The sequence below is a fragment of the Balaenoptera borealis genome (assembly GCF_965194805.1).
Source record: "Balaenoptera borealis genome assembly, chromosome: 1".
NCBI lineage: Eukaryota > Metazoa > Chordata > Mammalia > Artiodactyla > Balaenopteridae > Balaenoptera > Balaenoptera borealis.
Genome location: NC_138860.1, coordinates 188,213,612 through 188,229,730, shown reverse-complemented (window position 1 = coordinate 188,229,730; position 16,119 = coordinate 188,213,612). Strand labels below are relative to the sequence as shown.

General features: G+C 44.4%; 1 long non-coding RNA gene across 1 annotated transcript in view; it reads left to right on the top strand.

Moving 5' to 3' along the window:
- Window positions 1-9,457, top strand: part of LOC309628228 — a 40,885-nt gene extending 31,428 nt beyond the window's left edge. The window contains exons 2-3 of the long non-coding RNA XR_014244251.1: window positions 4,814-4,988; window positions 5,791-9,457. This is a non-coding gene — a long non-coding RNA (uncharacterized lncRNA). The remainder of the gene's footprint in view (window positions 1-4,813; window positions 4,989-5,790) is intronic.
- The last annotated feature ends 6,662 nt before the right edge of the window (window positions 9,458-16,119 follow it).

The following is a 16,119-nucleotide window of genomic DNA, read 5'->3' as shown; positions in this document are numbered from 1 at the left end:
TTTATAGGGGTGGATAATTTCATAGGCTAATAAGTGGGAGGATTATTCCAACTGTTTTGGGGAAGAGACGGGAATTTCCAGGAATTAGGTCACTGCCCACTTTTTGGCCTTTTATGGTTGGCCTGTCGTGGCGCCTGTGGGTATGTCATTTAGCGTGCTGATGTGTTACAGTGAGCGTATACTGAGGCTCAAGGTCTAGTGGAAGTCGACTCATCTGCCATCTTGGACCTGGTTGGTTCTAGCCTGTTTATGTTGTGTCCTCAACAGCTGTGTCATTCTTTTAAACGTTGTGCCCTGCCCACTTCCTGTCTCACTACCACCCCCTCCTAAATTTTGATCACTTGCTAGAACGGCTGACAGAACTAGGGAAGACAGTTCTTTTATGCTTACAGTTTATTGTAAGGGATGAGACTCAGGAACAGCCAAATGGAAGACATGCCTGGGGCAAGGCATGGGGAGGTGGGGGGCTGCTGGGAGCTGCCACTGTCCTCTCTGGGCACACCTTTCTCCCAGCCCCTTCCTGCATTCATCAACTGGGAGGCTCATCAAAGCTTGCTGTTCAAGTTTTTATAGAGTTGAATCTTCAGCTCCCTCCCTTCCCCGACCACGTACACACTTTTTTGGATGTTGGTGGGTGGGGCTGAAAGTTCCACCCCTCTAATCCTTTGGTTCTCTGGCGACCAGCCCCAATCAGAGGCGATCTAGGGCCCCACCCTGAGTCACCTCATTAGCATAAACTCAGGTGTGGTCAAAAGGGGCTCCTAGTGAATAACAAAAGACATTCCCATCACTCAGGACATTCCAAGGGTTTTAGGAACTCTGTGCCAGAAACAAGGGGCAAAGAACAAATATATTTCATATGATACAACAGGCGCCCTTCTGGTACCTCCACTTATTCCATGGGCAGCCCCGTGCGGGATGACGAAGATGACACACTGGCTGGGTACTACAGCATCCTTTGAAGAAACTTTATATTTGAGATTTCAGAGAAAGTAGTTAAGAAGTCATCACGGGAAGATCAGAAAGTTGTTGATTATCTCTACACGCATTCAGCATTGGCTCACAGCCTTTTTAATTTTAATTAGTTTTAAATATTAAAAATTTGAAGATTTCTTGTTTCTCTCAAAGCATAAGAAGGGACCACGATAATGGTGCATTGGCACCAGTTGTCTGGAGATGAACAGGGCTGTCTTTTGGGGCAGACATGTCCTCTCCTGTGCACCACGGTCCCTTCCATGTCCCACAGCCCAGACCCCAGGAGGCTAACGCCATCTACACATGCTTCTTCTGTTTGAGTGACTCTAGGTTCATCAAGTGTTTCCCAAACTGAGGAGCATGTAAGGCAAAGGTGAGTTCAAGTTCCCCCCTTTTGCAACACACGAAACTAACTGGTAGTCTCAAAATACCTTTGGTGTTCCTTTCCCATAATAGTGAATGTATAGACATCTTCCCCCATGTGTGTGGACAGAGAGGGGGCCAGTGGAAAGTCTAGGAATCCCTTTTTGAGCACAGGCCACCACCTCTCCCCTGGTATATGCGTCACTGACAAATTGGGTAGTTTAAATACTTTTAATATGTAGGTAACATTCTGTCCTCATACCAACATTGTGTTTTCATTTTTTAAGTTCCATGTTCAGGGCGTTGGGTGTTTCCAATTTAGCAGGTGGCACTGGTGGCCAGAAATATTTCTTAATCACATAGAACGCTCCTGAGCTCGTCCCATGGCCACGCTGGGTACCGTGGCCCCTCCAACCTCTTTACGTCCACACTTCTTTTGTGCACTTTCTGCCTGAGAGGTTTGGCTGTTTAATTCCTTTGTTAATAACTGTAAAAATATCATGCTGGAACTTTTCCACATCACTAAAGTGCCCACGGCAATAAAAAAGGGGCCTTTTTCATGGATGTTTCAGAGTGGATTAAAAAAATACAAATTCTAACTCCTCAGAGAACTGGCTGTGTTGAAATATTTACAGAAGGTCAAAGAGTTTCTCCTCCAGCCTGGAGTGGAGACGTGAAGCCATGGCCGTGGTTAAGCGAGGCTGGCCTTTCCAGCCTTGTTTATTCTGGAAATAGCTCTGGAAAATGCCTCATACAGTTCCCCACAGACCTGGAGGTGGGCCTTTGTCAGTACATGACGAATCAAAACAAACCGTTCCTTTGCAACGTTGAGCAAAATGTATAAAAAAGGTCTTTCTTAGAACTTCCAGACAGACCTGAGGGACTAAAAACGAACTTGAAAGTGTGAGGAAGTCAGAGGACAGAGCTAGACCAAAAAAACACATTTAACCCAAATTTACAACTGCATTACATAGTGGAAATTTTACAAACGTAAAGTCCACTGAAATCCAGGGGTTTGAAGTGGATCTGAAACGCTTGTTTTCATCAGTTTCCAGCTCGGTAATGAAGTCACTCCCTGAGGACCGGGACAGCTGTCCCTTCTCTGTGTGTCCTGGGAGGGCACCACTTGGCTTATCTCTTATGCCCAGTGCCCGCCTGGGGTCTTGTAGGCGGGCAGCACCCCATGGTGGTTGCCTAAACAGAACTTTATGACCAGTGGGCCTCTCGAGAATGATAAACGGATGGATGGTCACGAACCGGTCTGTTCCCAGGACAGCCTAATACATGCTATAGACATGACTATGGTTTCCTGCTGTAAAATCCTTCCTTTAAAAAATTTTAATTGAAGTATGGTTGACTTACAATATTGTGTTAGTTTCAGGTGTACAGCGAAGTGATTCAGTTATACATATATGTCTCTATTTTTTTCAGATTCTTTCCCATTATAGATTATTACAAGATATTGAATATAGTTCCCTGGGCTATACTACTGTATATACTGCTTGTTGTTTACCTATTTTATATATAGTAGTGTGTATCTGTTAATCTCAAATTCCTAATTTATCCCTCTTTCCCGTTCTCCTTTGGTAATCATAAGATTGTTTTCTGTGTCTGTGGAAGCCACCTAAGTGTCCATCGACAGATGAACAGATAAAGAAGGCATGGTACAAATATACAGTGGAATACTACTCAGCCATAAAAAACAATGAAATGTTGCCATTTGCAGCAACATGAATGGACCTAGAGATTATCATACTAAGTGAAGTGAGTCAGACAGAGAAAGGCAAATATCACATGATATCACTTATTTGTGGAATCTAAAAAAATGATACAAATGAACTTATTATTTAAAATCCTTTTAATTCGTAGGCACTCTGACTCATAAAGCACTTATAAAAGTGGGCCTGGTGTCCTCTGAGAGTCATGGAGGTCATGGTGGACACCTGATGCTTTTGTTCGTCTCCTTCTCTGTCATTATTCTGATTAGTCTCCATCTTCTTGCCACCCTCCTCTCTGCCAGAGCTCAGTTCTAGGTCTTGACATAGGGTTTAGGTGACCCAAAGTACACCAATCATACTTCTTCCTCAAGACTTTTCAAGCTGGATGGATCTGAGAAAGAAAATCCACTTTCCTCCATGCCCTTGGAATTATTAGGATGTGGGACCAGAAGCTGCTGGCAGCCAGGGTTCCTGCTACTTGGAGAGAGAGGGTCTGCAGATAGATAAGATTTAAGGGGCTTCCAAGCCAGGAAGTCTGACTGATGCTCCAGTAGGTGAGAGTAAGGGGACATTCAGGGGACACGGAGAGACATGGGTCCCATCTACCTCCTAAGGCAAACTCTATCCCTGCCCTCTGCGGTGTACTTACCTGGCCCTGCCTAGACCGCCTCTTCCTAAGCTAGTATGAATCCAGTTTGCATGATTTACATTGGAAAGGGTCTTGAAAGTACGATGTATGTACCACTAGGAAAGCCATAGTGAACTCCCTCTTGTGATCCGAAAATGCAGGTCGAACTTCAGTGTTCATAAAAAATCATTTGAAAGTACAAATCTTTGGTCTGTCTGCAGATTTGCCCATTTTACGTTTTTTGTTTTGTTTTTTAACAATCACGTTCTTTCCCAAACACAAAATTCTTTCTCAAAGTGCTGTAGCAACACAACAATGATGCGTGTGAGCATTTATTGAGTGTTTAATGTGTGCCAGGTTGTTTGTTTTAACCCTTTATTTGTTTAACCCTTTTCATCCTCATAAAAACCCGTGAAATACATATTGTCATTTCCCCCATTTTATAGATGTGGAAACTGAGGCACAGAAATTTTAAGCACTTTTCCCGGGGGTTACCCAGCTAGTTAGGGGCTGAGACAAGATTTGAACACAAGCTTTATAAGTTCAGAGACTGAGTATTTAATACAGAAATATACAGAAGTATTGAAAACCCCTAATTTTGTTCAGTTATGACAATCGTGTTTAAAACGGAATTACAAATTTCTAATTTTTTTTTTTTAATTTTTATTTATTTATTTATTTATGGCTGTGTTGGGTCTTCGTTTCTGTGTGAGGGCTTTCTCTAGTTGCGGCGAGCGGGGGCCACTCTTCATCGCGGTGCGCGGGCCTCTCACTATCGCGGCCTCTCTTGTTGCGGAGCACAGGCTCCAGACGCGCAGGCTCAGTAATTGTGGCTCACGGGCCTAGTTGCTCCGCGGCATGTGGGATCCTCCCAGACCAGGGCTCAAATCCGTGTCCCCTGCATTGGCAGGCGGATTCTCAACCACTGCGCCACCAGGGAAGCCCACAAATTTCTAATTTTTTGAAATAATTTTGTGCTATTTTTCAAGGCAATTAAAAAGCTACAAGTGCCCTAAAAGGTATTCCACTCTGTGACTTGAAGTTACATATTAAGAGACTCTAGCCCAGCAAGGTTTTCCTCTGCTTTTCTGTGGTAGAGCTGGATTCACATGTCTGATTTCCATCCCAGCTGGACCATTCTACCGATGGACCTTCACACAAGTACTGACTTCGCCTAGAAGCCAAAGCTGGTCGTGGTCTGGTCTTGAAGAATAAGTCTGAAATGGAGGAAGAGAGTATTGTGAAGCCCCCGGGCCTCCTTTCCAATTCTTCACAGCTTTGTATCACCACCCTATGTGCATTTGGTGAGTAAGGAACCTAATCTCTCTGTCCAGCTTTTCATCCTGCGATGGCGTACACAGGATCAATAGAAATGGTTAAAATGTTCAGCCCCGCTTGCTAACGTCCCAGAAGCGCATCGAAAGCAGGAAAAGGTCAACCAAGGTTCATCCCTCTGTCATTCCTATGAAACACTTCATGAAGTTGCTGGGGAATTGGGTTGAAACCCAAAGTTGTCATCCGGGGTCTCTGGCTAAGTGTTAATTTCCTTACCTGTTACCATTTCCTTTTTGAGCAACTGCAAAAACAGTGATCCCCTTAAGTCTTGAGCAGAGGGGAAGAGGGGAATCAAAAAGCCTTGACCCCCTCATTTCCTGTGAGATTGTGAAACAAAAAGGTAAACATTTAAGGGAATGTGGCAGCTCAGAACAATTGCTGCTATTGTGGAATGAATACTAGTTTCTTTTTCTTTTTACACAAACTCTTTCCAGTGGAGAGACTGAACAGAAGTTAGCTCTGCCACAGGCCCTCGAGGTTGCCTGGATTGGCAGTGAGAAAATCCAGTGAGATTTGCTTTGTGGGCAATTTGTAGACTTTCAGGAGGTTAGGCTGAAATGTCCTTGGGTCACGCAGAATAGTTGTCTTAAAAGGAAGTTCTTCTGAGTGCTTCAGAAGGCCGGGCATTATTCTACAGTTTGAGAAGGGATGGGGGATTATGCATCACTTGATAACCTCATTTACTAAGAGTCTGAAACTTGGTGACTGGGCTGTAATCCGAGAACCCTTGCTCAGAAGCCTTGGCAGCTCTCTGATTTTCTTCCTTTTTAGGTTTCCCCACTTCGAGCCCTTCGCAGAACAAGGTCGTGGTGACCTACAGCAGTGACTCATGCCAGGCCTTTCCATGTCTCCTCGGCAAAGACTCAAGAGTCTTTGCAAAGCCTCAGGATGGTTCCATGATGGAGGGTGAAGGGCTCCATCAGACCTAATTCAGCTGTGTCTCTTGCTCTTTACCTTTTAATTATTGGATTTAAAAAATTCCATAACTGCAAGGAAAGACTTCTTTGGGGTCAGTGTGAACTCTTCTTTTGTTCATTCAGCAAATGCTTATTCAGGAACTACCATGAACCGTGTGTGTGTGTGTGTGTGTGTGTGTGTGTGTGTATGTATGTTTCTGCCCCAGGTTCCTCTACTTGGTCTTTGACTCTGGTTCCTGACACAAAGCTCCTAAAAGCCTTGTAATTTCCTGGGTGAGAGGAGTACCTTTTGTTCTTATGAGGTGACCCCTGGATGGCTCCTGGGTAGGGCCTGGTCACCAGAAAACAAAGCCATGTTTAGAAACTTGGAACTTTCAGCCATGCTCCCCATTCTCTAGAGGAAGTTAATAATCGGTCATGCCTACATGATGAAGTCTCCATAAAAAGTCCCCAAAGTACAGGGTTCAGTGAGCTTGCTGTTGGTGAATACATCCACAGACCAGGACGGTGACACACCCCAGTTCCATGGGGACAAAGGCTACTGGGCTTGGGACCCTTGGGACCCTGTGTACGTCTTCATCTGTATATGTTATCCTTTTTTGTATAATAAACCGGTAAATTAAGTGTTTTCCTGAGTTCTGTGGTTTGTTCTAGCACCTGCTCGATCCCATGGAGGGGGTTGGAGGAATCCTGATTTATAGCCAGTTGGTCAGAAGCACAGATGACAACTTGCATGCGCAGTTGGTATCTGGAGTGGGGGACTTCTTATGGGACTGAGCCCTTGCCCTGTGGGATCTGACGCTACCTCCAGACAGACGGTGTCAGAATTGAGTTGAATTGTAGGACACGCAGTTGGAGTCTGCAGGAGGGTTGGAGAATTGTCTGGTGTGGGAAAACCCACCCACATCTGGTGTCAGAAGTGAAGAACTGGGGTAGAGGAAAACAGTGTGTTTTTACTAAACAACCTGGAATTGTCCTAATCTCTGGGCATATAGCAGTGACCAAGTCAGACAATGTCCCCAATCTCATTGAATTTATAAGGAAATGGACAGTTACAATTAGAGTATAAAAAATGCTGTGATGGGCAAAGTCGAGGGTCATGCAAAAATTCGCAAGGAGAACTTCTGTCCTGGACTTTTGGTTGGGAAAGGCAAAAAGTGGGAGTGATTCATCCAGACCAGGGAAGGTCTCCCTCTTACTGTCTGTTTGCTTCCAGACTGACTTCTTTAAGGTGGTGAATGAACTCCTTTAAGACATATATTTAAGAGAAAATAATATGATGCCTTATTTATTTAAATTTTTGTTATATTTTTACTAACCACCACAAAGCTACAGAAAAGTTGCAAATACAGTACAAAAAAACTTTTTTCCTGAGCTATTTAAGAGTAAGTTGCCACCTGATGACCCATCAAACCCAAACGCATCCCGTGTATTTCTACAAACAAGGACATTCTCCCCCGTAACTGCCATGTGACCATCAGCGTCACGATGTTAGCTGTGACTCATCACCACCGTACCCTGAGACTCCACTCAAGTTTTGCCAGTTGTCCCAAGAATGGCCTTTACAGTGAAAGGATCCAGTTCATGGTCACACACTGATTGGGTTGTCATATCCCCTTCCTCAATCCTTCCTTGACCTTTGTGACCTTGTACTTTTGAAGAGAATGGGACATTTTTAGAATGTCCCTCAATTTTCATTTGCCTGATGTTTCCTTGTGGTTGGATTTAAATTGTGCATCTTTAGCAGAAACGTCTCAGAGAGTTGTATTCTTCACTGCATCATAACTTGCGGTGCAGGATTTTGAATTGTCCCATCATTAGATAAGTGGCATCTGCTAGGCTTCTTCACTGTGAAGCCACTCTTTTGCTCTCTGTGATTACTATGTTATTTTGAGGGAGGAACTGAAAAACATCCCATTCCTCATCAAATCCTTAATTCAGTATGGATTCATGATTTTCTATTTTATTCAATAGATTATAACCTGTTTTTTAAATAAATTTATTTATTTTTATTTTATTTTTGGCTGCGTTGGGTCTTTGTTGCTGTGCGTGGGCTTTCTCTAGTTGTGGCGAGCAGGGTTTACTCTTCGTTGTGGTGCGCAGGCTTCTCATTGTGGTGGCTTCTCTTGTTGTAGAGCACGAGCTCTAGGTGCGTGGGCTTTAGTAGTTGTAGCACATGGATTCAGTAGTTGTGGCTCACAGGCTCTAGAGTGCAGGCTCAGTAGTTGTGGCCCACGGGCTTAGTTGCTCCGCAGCACGTAGGATCTTCCCGGACCAGGGCTCAAACCCGTGTCCCCTGCATTGGCAGGCAGATTCTTAACCACTACACCATGAGGGAAGCCCTACAGTCTTTTTTTAATGCTCAAATTGTCCTATATTTGGTTCCCCTTCAAGCTGACTTCTGTGTCCTTGTGACACCTCCTAATCATCTTTTGAGCATTTCCATTTTTTTCTGACCCAGATAGATGTTCTAGGTTCAACTTCTACATTCCCTCTCCTAGCCCTGGAATCAGCTACTTCTCCAAGGAGATTTTAGTGGAGAATGGTATTTAGAAACCAAGATCTGGGCACTAGGTGTGCTCATTGCTATGGAGCTATTGCTGCACCGAGAGCCTTTTGGTAGACAGAGCTAGAAAATATATGCATGTGTAAATACATGCACATTTGTTTCTATGTGTATTTTTATTGAAATCCTTGAGTTCACATCAATACCTTCAATTCCAGCCCAACACCACAGGGCTCATTCTTGTTTTCTCCATTTCCTTATTCGTAACTACTTTCTCTGACCATGAGAAACCTGGATCCCACTTTTCTAAGTATACTTACTTATTTGATCCATGCCCTGTATAGAATCAGTCTCCACCACCACCCCCTCCCCCATGTGGACTCCCTTCTCTACTGGCTCTGACCCCCCATCTGTGTTCATAACATACACAGAGGCCTAGGCTCTGAGTCCCCCCTCTGGGTCACCTCTCCTCACAGACACCTCCCTTGCTCTGTCACTCTTCGTGACTTAGGGACTTAATTGTTGAGGAAGGGACAGGAAACTAAGGGAAGGAGAAAGGGAGAAAGAGAAAGAAAAAGAGAAGGGAGGGGAAGAGGTATGTGAAGGAGAACAGGAAGGGCCATTTACAGTTTTTTAGCTTCCGATTTCTTGGTTGCACCTTTGAAGTACCGTATTCTCTATCATCACATCAGAATTCATGTTTACTTTGCACAGGTGTCCCTGGTTCAGCCACCTCTCGACTCCTCTCTCTACCTCCCTATCTGTATCCATCCATCCTGGTCTCAGCCACCTAGGAATCAGCTCCAGAGTGTGCAGTTCTGGACCATCCGGTTTGTCAGCGTCATTGAGGAACGAGTTGTCTGAAAAGAATGAAGCATTTTAGCTTCTCTCCAGAGAAACATGCAGAATATAAGTATGGGACATCTGATATCTCAGATGTAATTCCATGCAATTATGAGATCATATCTCTGAAAGGGAAAAGACAGATAAATATACCTTTTTAAGGTTTTGTCCACTTTTTAAAATGTGAATTAGCACCACTGTTTTTTATTCAGATAGTTTTGTCATTTAAATAAGTATGGATATTTATTACCTCCGTATTATTCAATTCAACTTTCCTAAAGCTAATTAAGAATGTCAGAAAAATACAACTGGGTTAACACTAAGAATTATTAGACACTTTGAAAGTGTAAAGATGCCCCTTAACTTTAAGTGTAACATTTCAAAAGGAAGCTTGAACCAGTATTGTCTGGTTCCATTAAAATTAATTGGTAAACAAACAAAACCAAAAAACCCTCAGAACTATTGGAGCTATAACATACTTCAGATGAAAATTTAATTTTACTTTGCACTTACCTTGGGAAGTGGTACATCTTAGGGATTTTTAAAATAGAAGAAAGGGACTTCCCTGGTGGTCCAGTGGTTACGAATCTGCCTTCCAATGCAGGGGACCTGGGTTTGATCCCTGGTCAGGGAATTAAGATCCCACATGCTGTGAGGCAACCAAACCCCCACGCCGCAACTCCTAAGCTCTCTCATCACAACTAGAGAGCCCATGTGCCACAACTAGAGAGAAGCCTACGTGCCACAGCTACTGAGCCTGTGCGCCACAACGAAAAATCCCACACGCTGCAATGAAGATCCTGTGTGCCGCAACCAAGACCCAATGCAGCCAAATAAATAAATAAATAAATAAAATAGAAGACCAGGACAACCATAGAAAGTTCTAACATAAACACCCAACTCTTTGAGTGGATTATATGAGCACCTCAGAACTCAAACATCTCAAAGGTCAAAGTTACCTCATTTGGGTCATCTGGTGGCTCAGTCCCAGTAAGATGTGCTTTTGCCAGTATCATAGTAAAATGACAATACTGGTATTTTAGTGTTTATTTCAAGTAATATCAAAATGCAATTTTTAAAAAAAATTATTTTTGGCTGTGTTGGGTCTTCGTTGCTGCACGTGGGCTTTCTCTAGTTGTGGCGAGCGAGGGATACTCTTCATTGCGGTGCGTGGGCTTCTCATTGTCATGGCTTCTCTTGTTGCGGAGCACGGGCTCTAGGAGGGCGGGCTTCAGTAGTTGTGGCACGCGGGCTCAGTAGTTGTGGCTCGCGGGCTCTAGAGCACAGGCTCAGTAGTTGTGATGCACAGGCTTAGTTGCTCCGCGGCATGTGGGATCTTCCCAGACCAGGGCTAGAACCTGTGTCCCCTGCATTGGCAGGCAGGTTCTTAACCACTGAGCCACTAGGGAAGCCCAAAATACCATTTTTAATGACATCAGAATTCTATTTAAAAGTTTTCAAATTCATAAAATGGAGAAACTGGAGATAAAACTGAACCTCCATAAACATTATGTCCCTTGGAGTCTGGCTTGTCCTGGATTTGCTGCCTCCTTCACTTCCAGACCCCTCCCTAGGAGACCTTGGAGCCCTGTGAGCTTGCAGACCCTATCCACTGTCCCTGAGTGGGGGGCTTTGTTTCAGGCTGGGGGCAAGAGGATTTGGTGGCGAGTTGCAGGGGTAAGTGGTGCTGAAGGTTGGGACAGCTTGGAGTGCAGGTGTCCAAATTGGGTGAGTGTTGGGAGGGGTACAGACAAAAAAGGGATTGAAGAGCCAGAAGGCTAAGCAAATTGCCCACAAAAGTCTAAAATAATGTTGTTACACCCACAAACATACTTCTATTTTGGTACCTAAAAATACTAAGGCATCAGACTTCCCTGGTGGCGCAGTGGTTAAGAATCTGCCTGCCAATGCAGGGGACACGGGTTCAAGCCCTGGTCCGGGAAGATCCCACCTGCCTCGGAGCAACTAAGCCCGTGCGCCACAACTACTGAGCCTGTGTGCCACAGCTACTGAAGCCCATGCTCCTAGAGCCCGTGCTCCACAACAAGAGAAGCCACCGCAGTGAGAAGCCCGCGCACCGCAACGAAGAGTATCCCCCACTCACCACAACTAGAGAAAGCCCACGTGCAGCAACGAAGACCCAACACAACCAAAAATTAATCAATTAATTAATTAATTAATATAAAAAATACTAAGGTATCAAAAGGGCGTGAGGAAACTTTTGGAGAGTAACGGCACTGTTAACTATCTTGATTAGGATGATGGTTTCATGGGTGTATGCATATGTCAAAGCTTATCTAATGGTACACTTTTTAACGTACAGTTTATGTCTTTTATTTTATGTCTTAATAAAGCTCTTTTTAAAAAAATATGTGGTACACAATAATGGTAAAACCAGTACTACCATTTCTGGCTGTGTCAAAATGTGAACAGGTCAACCTGATAATGGGCTTTCTGTTTGGACCTGGGAAGGGCCTGGGGCAGTAATTTATTTTAGAAATAAATTCTTTTGTCAGGTCACGGTGGCCTCACGATCGTAACTACCTTCAATGAGTTGTTTTCATGGGGGCTGGTAATTAACCAGAGGGCTCTGTTTTGTGTTTTAATTTTAGTTAGTCCTTGCTTTCAGGTTGGACTAACCTGTTGGGGGAAGAAAACTATTACCTCCACCCTCTTAGGTTCTGTCCAGAGGGCCTTCAAATTAAACGAAAAAAGACAGTTTAAGAGGAGAAAAATACGCAATTTTAAAAAACATTTACGTACATGAGAGTTCACAGGAAAAAAGTGGAACTCAAAGAAGCAGTAGATTTGGGGGCTTAGATATCATTTTAACAAAGGAAAGGGGGTTTGGGCTTCAAGAGATGATAAATCATGGGGCTGTAACTAGAAAATACATGGGGGAAGTGATGGAAGATAAGGGTTCATACAGTCAGGTCTGTTGATGCAAACTTGTCTTGGCGTCATTGTTTGCCTCAGTCATGAGTTCTCTCCTCTTCTGGTACAGGGTGGGGTGGGAGGGTGGGATCTGGGGAGTGGGGGTGGGGACAAAGCACCCCTTCACAACTGGAAATTTGTGCCCTGCTCTTAGGCAGTTACGGGGAGGGCAGAGAGATCTTCCTGCATTTGCTGATTCTCAATGGCTTTCAACTCAAAATAATCCTTATGCCAAAGAGGCATATTCTGGAGTGGTGAATTCTGATCCCCTTCCCAGGGAAAACCACCAGGAGCCGAACCTTTTCGAAGACTTGGTGCCTTGGCTCCTCAACCATTTTATTGTCACTTGATCGTGGGACAAGGAGGTACGGGAGCCTCATGCCAGTCTCAAGGACTGAGCGGACGCCTCCGCTGGGGTTGACATTTTGCATCTTGAATATCTCCCTGTCGCTGTATCTGAGCCTGCATCCTCCTCCCTCCCTCTTGCCTTGGGCACCCCCTCCTGTCTAACCTTCCCCCTTCCTCCCTCTCTGCTCTTGCATCCTGAGCTGAGGCGCTAGGAATGGCTTTTATCGCTTTAAAAACATCGTGCGGTATTTTTTCTCTTGACTTTGTTTCTATCGGATTCATGTTGTGTCTGAATTCACTGATTTCACACACTCTATGAACACTGATCGTTTACTTTTCCAAGACAAAATCTTTTCTTCTGTTTAATATTGTTCATATAGCATCCTCTTAAATAATAGCCACCCCCCCCCTGGATTTTTTTAAAGAAGGGGCTTGGCTCAAAAACCTCAAAAGCTGTGGCCACCAGCTGAGATCCTAAAATGACCCAGAAGTGGAGCTGGGTCAGAGTGAAACAAAATAAACCCCTTTCCAAGAAGTTTAGCCTTGGAGAAGAACTTTTGTGAACAAAACCCACGGGCCCTTTGCCATCCTCCGCCCTTCTGTTTTGGTTGGCTCCAGTCCTGTGCCGTCATCTTCCCTCCTAACAAAACAATGCCTGAGATAATGCAGATTTTTACATTTTTCCTAAAAAAAAAAAAAAAAAATTCTATGTCTCAAATATCTAAAAATTCAATTTAGAAGGTACATTTTAAAAAGTACATACTTACGTCTGAAACATCATTTTAAAAAGCTTCAACAGCTTACACACATCTCACATGCACAGGGTCACAGATCTCTTTAGCCTTGTTTGTAAGAAGAGCAAGACCAGCTCGCACATGTTAAAATGTATTACGGTTGAAAGTAATAGTAAGACTTAATTGGTTTTCTTTCTTCTTCTCGGGTGTGTGTTCATCAGATTCCTGCCACCCTTAGTTTTTTCCTCCTTTTTAATCCTCAAGAAGAATCAAAGAATTTTCCAGCTCTCGCCCCCACCCTGCCCACCACCCCATCTTACACTTTGGTAATCTGAGGAGAGGATCTTCAGGGAGTCTTCAGGTTCTTTTCCATTTCCTTAACTACCCAAGCCCCCCCCGCCCCGCTTTTTATCTTGAGGCTTTTCAAACATACAAGATACACAGAGTGAACAGAGCAACGCTCGCCAACCAGCTTTAATAATCATCACCGTTTCTCAATGATGTTTCATCATCCTCCAGACAAGACATAATTTTACCCATCGATACTTCAGCATGTGCCTGGGACAGATGAAAACTTTTTCTTTTTTGCTAAGCTAAGTGCAACACCATTATCAACCTAACACAATTAACAAAACCCCTTAATAGTAACTGCTTGGGTCAAAGTGGACCACAGCCAAGCATCTGGGGCTGGGCTCAGGGCTGTTGTTGGCTGGCAGAGTTGATGGTCGAGGAGAAGGGTTGGGTGGGGACAGAGGAGGAGGAGGACAAGCTGGAATCCACTGATCCCTCTGTGTCTGTCTGTCTTGCCTCATCGAAACCTTGGAGAGTAACACCTGCTTCCTTCCACCTCCCAAGTCTCGTGAGAATTCCTCTCTTGGCCTCTTCTAACCCAGAGCTACTTCGAGAAAGGGATCTGGGGTAATCTAGCTCCCGCTTAGCCAAGATGACACAGTACAAACCACCACAATCATCTGATATCCAGTCCACGTTCAAATTTCCCCCAGGGCCTCAATAACAGGATTTGACAGTTGATTTGTTCAAATTGGGGTCCAAACAAGATCCACACATTGCATTTGACCGTTAGGTGTCTTATGTCTCTTTTAATCTGGAATAATCCCCTCCTCCTTTTTTCTCCATGACAGTTATTTGTTGGAGAACCTGGGTTGCAAGTCCTGTAGAAATTCCTCACATGTTGAATGTGACCAATTCTGTCCTCCTGGTGTAATGGTAGTGAGCTCTAGAAGCTTGGTAAGGTTCAGTCTTTTGTTGTTGTTCTGTTTGGGCAAGAATACCCAAGGTTCCTTAGGTTTTTGACTCCCTTTGGGATCCAGAGCTGTCCCACATCTCAGGCCGATATGGTTGGGAGAAGCCAGGAAGCAGTCAGTGGGCTACCCTGCCCTAGGTCCGCTTCCTTTGAGTCATCACTGAGCATGAATGGTCTCATTTAGGGAACTGGATAAATTCCACGGGTGTAAGTCCTTCAACCACCCCTGGCCTCACACCATGGGCTCGTCTGTCTTCATCTTGGCAATAGTTAGTTCATTGTTTCTTCTTTCAACTTGCTGAATATTGTAAGCATGATGATGCCAATTTCATTTTTGACAGCAACTATTGTATGCCTGTTGGATTAACATCTAGCGGGAAGAGCCCACACATACCCCTTCACTATAAGATTAGGTTAAATTCCCAATTTTTTGAACCAAGGCTACTGAAGCTTATAGGAAATAGGGTGCCCCCTCCTGCACCAGGGTGGAAGCAGATGTATTCTGAGATACATCTCAGAGTAGCTTTCCAGGGACCAAAGTGGACACCCGTATGGGTTCAAAAGGGCCCATCAGTGCTGTCTGTGGTTTTTGCTGTGCCCTTGAACTTTTATACTCTGGGCTCGTTATCCTCATAATCATGCTTGTGTTCAAGAGAGTGCTTATCAATACTGGACTCTCCTGTTTCTTGAAACAAACTCAGTTTCAGGTCACTTCCTCACTGGGGAAGAGAAATTGGAGTTGGTGCCTGGGTTTCCCTGAACTCCAGCTCTGCTTCCAGATTCCCGAAGTTCTGGAAAGTGTGTTTCCCAGCAGTTGTTGACCTTAGGACTCTGGATTAATGCTCCTTAAGATGAATGTTTGATACAGAGTTTGGTGTGAGGCCCATAATCCCACGGTAAGAAGATTGTATTAATCCTTTGAAGATTTTCACGGAAAAGAAAACAATTAAAATACTTTGGTAAAGAACTGTGACTCAGTCAGGATGCATCTCTGGGCCGGAGTTCCAGGAAGTTTGAGAAAGTCTCATCAACATCTAACAGGTCCACATGTGTTTTTTTGTTTGTTTGTTTGTTTGTTTTAAATAATTAATTTATTTATTTTGGCTGTGTTGGGTCTTCGTTGCTGCACGCGGGCTTTCTCTAGTTGTGGTGAGCAGGGGCTACTCTTCATTGCGGTGCACCGGCTTCTCATTGCAGTGGCTTCTCTCGTTGCAGAGCATGGGCTCTAGGCGCGCAGGCTTCAGTAGTTGTGGCATGCGGGCTCAGTAGTTGCGGCGCACGGGCTTAGTCGCTCTGCGGCATGTGGGATCTTCCCGGACCAGGGCTGGAAGGAACCCGTGTCCCCTGCATTGGCAGGCGGATTCTTAACCACTGTGCCACCAGGGAAGTCCCCACTTGTGTTTTTGAAAGAAGAATATATATTTGAGCTAAAACTAAGTTCTGCCCAGGGAGCTGATCGGAGCAGATATGGATGGGCTCCTGTGGTTCACACTGGGATCACCGGTTATCTAGTTTAAGCAAAAGGGAATGCATTAGAAGGGCCCCAGGGACTCT